A 6,000-nucleotide genomic window follows, 5' to 3' on the forward strand; every position below is an offset into this window, starting at 1 on the left:
AAATTGAAACATTTATTTAGCAATTTAGAAATTGAGATATTTATGTAACACATTCGGATAAATTTGGATGGTTTTATGGAATTTTTCCAAAATCAAATTTTAAAAATCAACAAGGCTTGATCGGAATCTCGTGTATAATCAATAGGGAATAAAATAAATTAAAATTTCATTATATTGTCCCGGAAATTAATGAATATAAATATCATGAGTATAATTAATTATAAATAAACAAAAACATCATGCTGCCTAAAAACCAGTTTTTTAACGGTAAAACACTTAATAATTAAGTTTGCGTCAAATAAAAAAATAGTTCTAATAAGTGTATTTAAAATAAATCAAAAATATTAATTTTAAAAAAATGGATCTGAACGGTAACTGGGTAATATAGTGTGGTCTGATTTCGTATTAAATGGTTCTGACCAAGACACATTATAGACATTACGACATCTACAACACCTCTATAAACCCTAAATCCTACACATAATTATATTTATATATATATATAAATTAATTAATTAATAAATAAAATGAAATTAATATATATATATATATATATGAAATTTGACAGAGGTAGGCCACGTAAGAACTACGATAAAGATCTGACGAAAACACACACGCACCATAGCTTGACGTTAACTATTCGTGTGCATCGAGATTATCCGTGCGACGTCGTTTTGTCAATTTCCCACTTTTCAATAAAATAAATCTAAATTAAATAAAATTATAGTAATATTAATATACAATATTTCGTATTATTGAATCTCCCCTTTTTTTTAAAAAAAAATGGATATGAGACGTCTCAGATATAATGCAAATTTATTCTTATTATTTTATGGTTCTTTATCTGTTCTTGAATCATAGCTCATTTGTTTTTTTTTATTATAATGAAAAATACGGAAAATCTAATATATTTAGATTATAATTATTTAGGACGTAATTTTGCATGGCTTCTGCGGATATACAATTTAAAAAACATGAAAAAAAACGTATTAATTAAAAATGTGTAATCCTAATGAAAGATAGAAACTATAGGTCAATGGATTTAATTAATAACACAATAGATATTGTAATTGAGAATTTTCTTTAATTATTTATTTATTTTAAAGCATTAATTACAGTGCCTTAATCTTTGTGATACAAAATTAGTGTAATCTGACAATCTCGTTACTCCCTTCTTGTGTTCCAACTTGCGACATTTTTCACTTCCACACGTAATCGGAACAGAATCTCACAAGTGTCGACCTGTCATTACGCCACGTGGCAGTAAACCTACACTTATATACGTGTATATTTACGTGTAATTGATGTAGACAAGTCGTAAGGCAGAACGCAAATGGACATGTACGTATACATAAACAGCCAACGAGAGAGACATTTATATTTTATAATATATTTATTAGAGATCAAATATAAGAGATTTGTATATATATATATATCTAATATATATTTTAGTAAATATAATTGGAGATTATCATCCATGTAACTGAATACTCCAGCATTAGACACACATATTAAGAAAAAAAATATTTTGTCAAAAATACCCTTCTTAATTAGTCTTATTAATGATAAAATATACACATGTAGAATATTTGACTGCTATTAATAATGGACAAATTTGGAAAAAAATATTAAAAAATACATTGAAAATTGAAAAATGTCATTTATTTTAAAACAAAAAATTACTCTAACACGTCTTTTAAACGGATGGAGTATTAATTAGATGAAATCATGCAACAACAGTATATGATATCAACTAGAGGTGACTATTTTGCATTTCAATACGAGTTCGGTTCGTTTATATTCGAGTTCTGTTATTTGGATTATAAAAAAACTATAATCATTCGGTTTCTATATAAACCTTAATTTCATTCGATTCAGTTATTTTTTTATTCGATTTTTTCAGTTATTTTTTTTAATTGATTCGATTTAATTCGGTTTCAATTTTTTCAAATTTAGAAAAATAATAACCGTTCGATTACAGTTATATCGTATTTGATTCAATTCAATTATTCGATCAACAACCAAAATGATCACCTAAGATCAATTCTAATGTTTCAATATATATATATATATAACTGGAGTTGTTTCCGAATTTAATAGTATCATAGTTATACATAAACTTATTTCGATAATATAAATTTTTTTAGAATATTATAATTTGTATTTCAATCGTTTTGGATACTAGAATTTGAGTATCCAAAAAGGTTTGAATTTTAGTTTTTGAGATGTAGTACTCTTTCATTATTGGACGTTCAAATTCGACATTAGAAAAAAAAATCCAAATATACATGGTATCTGAATTTAAAATAGGTAAATATAATTTTATAATTGTTAATAAATGTTAGTAATATATTTTTTAATTTCTAAAACATAAATACATTTGTTGTAGTTTTTTAAAAATATTTTATAAATTTATTAGTATAAATAATATATCTCTATAATTATGTCAAATATCTGTAATTTTGTATAAAAAATGATAACAAATGAGCCAAAATGCAATCTATAAATCATTTTAACATATAGATTTGAATCCGAAATCGAATTATTATGATCTTATACAATCAAATACTCAAAAAAGGAAAAATTTTATAAAAATTAAAGATCTTGTTATTTTTTCTTTATAATTCTGAAATTTAACGTACGTTCGACCTAACTAAATCTTTTAAAAAATTAGAAAAGTTTAGATAAACACTTTTTTTCACGTTTAGATTTTAACCCGAGATATAAAAAAAAACATGTTTTACATATTTGATTATCATTATACAACCCAAACTTGCATTCTTGTTATATTATTATTATTTGTATTATATCTGAATAATATTTTTTCAAATAATATATATATGAAAAAGAGAAGATGTGGGGGCAGAGGGAAGACAAGAACGGGACAGTGGCATAAGTCAGACTGGCGGAAGTGCCGGGTGGGCAGGTTCTCGTCCTCCCCCCCATGTGTTGTCACTTATTATTATTATTATTATTATTATAAATGTTACATTATTATTTAATTAAAATATTGTGTAATTTTGCATGGGAAAATCTTCGGGTCCACGTAAGCGCGTGAGAAGGGAATATGAAACCTCGGTTTCTGCAAAAGAAAAAAAAACAAAACTTTACTCCATCCCATGACAAGACTTTGACTTTTGAGTTATGTTTTCCAAATCCATTTTCACATTAAATAATAATAATTAATATAATTAATATTATTATTAAGTATTTCTTGTTATTCAATCAATCAAACCACATCTATTTTCTAATGATTTAAAGTTTTGATAATTCTTAGAACAATTATAATAATAATAATAATAATTAACAAAAGACCTTGATGGGTTGTTGTTTGTGTTGTGGTCCATGATTCACACATTTTAGGAGAGACAAAACATACACGAACGGTCCAAAACATTTTGCGCCAACATTTGTTTAATCATTGATATTTATTTTCACTTTTTTTTAATCTCTTTTTCTAATTATAAGTCACCGATCCTCATTGTTTCTAATTATTAATTAATCATTGGGTTTTACGGTCACTTGGTTAAGCTTTTCACTTAATTATTTTTCTCCACTGTCATTATTGGTAAACGTTCCCGTAGCTAATTTTTCATATATATATATATATATGTATATATATGTATGTGTGTGGACGGACCCACATTGATATAAATGGGGACATGTATCCCATTTGTTTGATTAAAAAATAATAATTTCTTAATAAAATTTATATCATTTTAACTAAATTTTATAAATACTATTAGAGAACGTATTTCGTTGGTTTGGTTCGATTTGTGTATTGGTTAATTTCGGTTTAGTTTTTCTGTTTTTCCCCTTTCATTTTCGAACTCAGTATATGTAACGCTTCTTTTCATTTTTCGGATAATAAGAGAAAATTTTCCCAACTTGATTTGTGTTTTCTCTCTACCAAATTCAAAATGGTATCAGAGCGAGACATGATTCAGGTTTTCGATTCATCATTCCGTTAATTTTTTTTTCTCGATTTCGATGTCGAATTTTGATCATTCTAGTTCTGATCCTGAGCGATCGAGCTCACAATCTGTCCCACCTTTGGATCCTTATGCGAATCCACTATACCTTCACCCTGGAGATTCTTCGTCTCTTGTTTTGGCTACTGAGAAACTCATCGGTGAGGAGAATTACAATCTCTGGTCTAGATCGATCATCAAGGCTCTCAAGACGAAGAACAAGCTTGGATTTGCTGAAGGAACAGTACCGCAACCTGATCCTTCTCATCCTGATTTCGGAGCTTGGTCGCGTTGCAATGATTTGGTTAGTACTTGGCTCTCAAATTCTGTTTCAGCTGAAATCAAGAGTTTAATCATGTATCTGGATGTTGCGAGTGATATTTGGAAGCATTTGGAGAAAACGTATAAGCAACATAATATTTCTAAGATCTATGGAATCCAGCATCAGCTAAATTCTCTGTATCAAGGAAATTTGTCACTCAATGTTTATTACACGAAATTGAATCTACTGTGGGAAGAGTTGAAGAATTATGAACCTCTGCCGAGTTGTTCATGTGGTCGATGCATTTGTAAAGCTGATGAGAAGTGGAACAACTTATATGAGCGTCGCAATGTCATCCGATTTTTGATGCGTTTAAATGACTCATTCACTCTAGCTCGCAGACAGATCACTATGCAGGAAGTTTTACCTGATATCACGAAGGCTTACAATCTCATTGTTCAGGAAGAACAACAGAGAAATATATGCTCACAACCTGTGGATTCTGTGGCTTTTCAGTCGTCTGTTAAGGATACACAGCCAAGTACTTCACCACGCAATAACTTTGGATCTGGTGGTGGACAAAATTCTTCTCGTCCCAAATTGCTTTGCACACATTGTGGAATGACAAACCACATTGTTGATAGGTGTTATAAGATACATGGATATCCACGAGGGGGACGCAATCAGAATGGATCTTTCATCCAAAATAACAACTGGCAGAATCGATCTTCATCACAGAAGCCAAGGAATTTTTCTGGTGGCAAACCACTAACTCACGTTAATATGGTTCAGTCCAACACTGATGGTGATGATCGTGCTACCTCTGTTAAGAGTTCTGTAGCACCTTATTCTGCTAAGTCAGGTTTTGACGATAAGGCTGAGGCTCTTCTGGCACAGTTTGCATCTCAACTCCAAGGACTACGCAACTCTTTCAATGAGACTGACTTTATAGCTCACAATCCTTGTCCATCTTCACCAGGTACCTTTTCTTCTCATTCTATTTTTTCAGCCATGGAACCGAGCCTTACATTTCCTCAAATGGTTTGGATTTTGGATACGGGTGCGAGAAGTCATGTTTGCTGTGATCTATCATTATATTCTGAAATATACTCAATTCCACCTGTCTCCATCACTCACATGATGGCTCAATCATATCTGTTGACCAATCTGGTTCTGTGATCCTGTCCTCTTCACTTGTTCTTCGTTCCGTTCTATATGTTCCGTCCTTTTGTTATAACCTTTTAAGTGTGAGTGCCTTGACCAAATCTACCAATTATACTGTCACATTTACTCACAATGCTTACATGATTCAGGACCCTATTCAGGGGTTGATGATTGGCAAGGGTGAGCAACGACACAACCTTTATTTTCTGGAACTGCAGTCTTCTTCATCTTCTTCTTTGCCACCTCGTCTTCCTTTATCCTTTTGCACTGCAGTATCCACAGCTTCCATTGATATATGACATCAACGTTTGGGCCATCCTTCTTTTCTCAAGATCAAGGCACTTGGACAGTCTTCTCAACTTGTTTTTTTGGAATCTGATCATCAGTTTCAACATTGTTCTATTTGCCCTCTTGCAAAACAGAAACAATTATCTTTTCCTTTTTCTGGCAAATTATGTGCCAAACCATTCACTACAAAAAAATCCTCGAATTCCAACGGATTTGTCCGTTGGAAAATTTCCAACGGATTTTCAACGGCGTTTCAACGACGATTTCCGTTAAAATTCCGTTGAAAATTTCCAACGGGTATCCGTTGGAAACACC

The sequence above is a fragment of the Tarenaya hassleriana genome, unplaced genomic scaffold (genome assembly GCF_000463585.1).
Source record: "Tarenaya hassleriana unplaced genomic scaffold, ASM46358v1 Cleome31, whole genome shotgun sequence".
In the NCBI taxonomy this organism is placed as follows: Eukaryota; Viridiplantae; Streptophyta; class Magnoliopsida; order Brassicales; family Cleomaceae; genus Tarenaya; species Tarenaya hassleriana.